Consider the following 1,049-nt stretch of genomic DNA (forward strand, 5'->3'; position numbering starts at 1 on the left):
AGCAGCAGCAGCAGTAGTAGTAGTAGTAGTAGTAGTAGTAGTAGTAGTAGTAGTATGAGCAGCAGCAGCAGCAGCAGTAGTAGTAGTAGTAGTAGTAGTAGTAGTAGTAGTAGTAGTAGTAGTAGTAGTAGTAGTAGCAGTAGTATGAGCAGCAGCAGCAGCAGTAGTAGTAGTAGTAGTAGTAGTAACAAGAGCAACAGCAGCAGCAGCAGCAGCAGCAGTAGTAGTAGTAGTAGTAGTAGAAATAGGGTAAACGGTGGTATCGGTTATGTCAACGATAGTAATAACCGTGGTTGGTAGTGAAACCATGCGGGTTCAAATTGCAGGGTGAAATGCAAAGGGGTATGATGGTGATGAGGTAAAAGTGGGGTGTTGGTACTGATGATTGGTAGTGTTTATCCAAGAGAAAGACCCCCCAACTTGGGTTGGTACAGCTCGGCATGGCTACCACTGCATGGGCTGACAATCGGCGTTGGTATGTTTACGTCCTTGTGACTTAGTAAAACAGATGCCGAAAGGTGTCTCGTTCGACTCTGACAATTCGGCGAATCAGCCGTTCTGGATTGATCTTTTATCTTTTACATGTTATAGTCATTGGTCTGCGACCATGCTGGGGCACTCCCTTGAAGGTTGTGTCGAACAAATCGAGACCTCAGGAGATTCTTATTCTGAAACCTAGTAATTATTTTATCGGTTTCTTTTTTGCCTAACCACTAGTTAACGGAGATGTAAACATCCGACACCGGTTCTCAAGTGGACAAACAGAAAGGCGTGCGTGCACACACACACTCACACACACATGCACACATATACATACATACATGCATATGTATATATGCACATTTCTTTCTCTTTCTCTCCCCTCTTTCTCTCTCTTTTACTTGTTTCAGTCATTTGACTGCAGCCATGCTGGAGCACCGCCTTTTTAGAAGCCTAGTACTTATTCTATCGGTTTCTTTTACCGAACCACTAGGTTATATCTATCTATCTATCTATCTATCTATCTATCTATCTATCTATCTATATGTATATATATATATATATATATA

The sequence above is a fragment of the Octopus bimaculoides genome, chromosome 6 (assembly GCF_001194135.2).
Source record: "Octopus bimaculoides isolate UCB-OBI-ISO-001 chromosome 6, ASM119413v2, whole genome shotgun sequence".
NCBI lineage: Eukaryota > Metazoa > Mollusca > Cephalopoda > Octopoda > Octopodidae > Octopus > Octopus bimaculoides.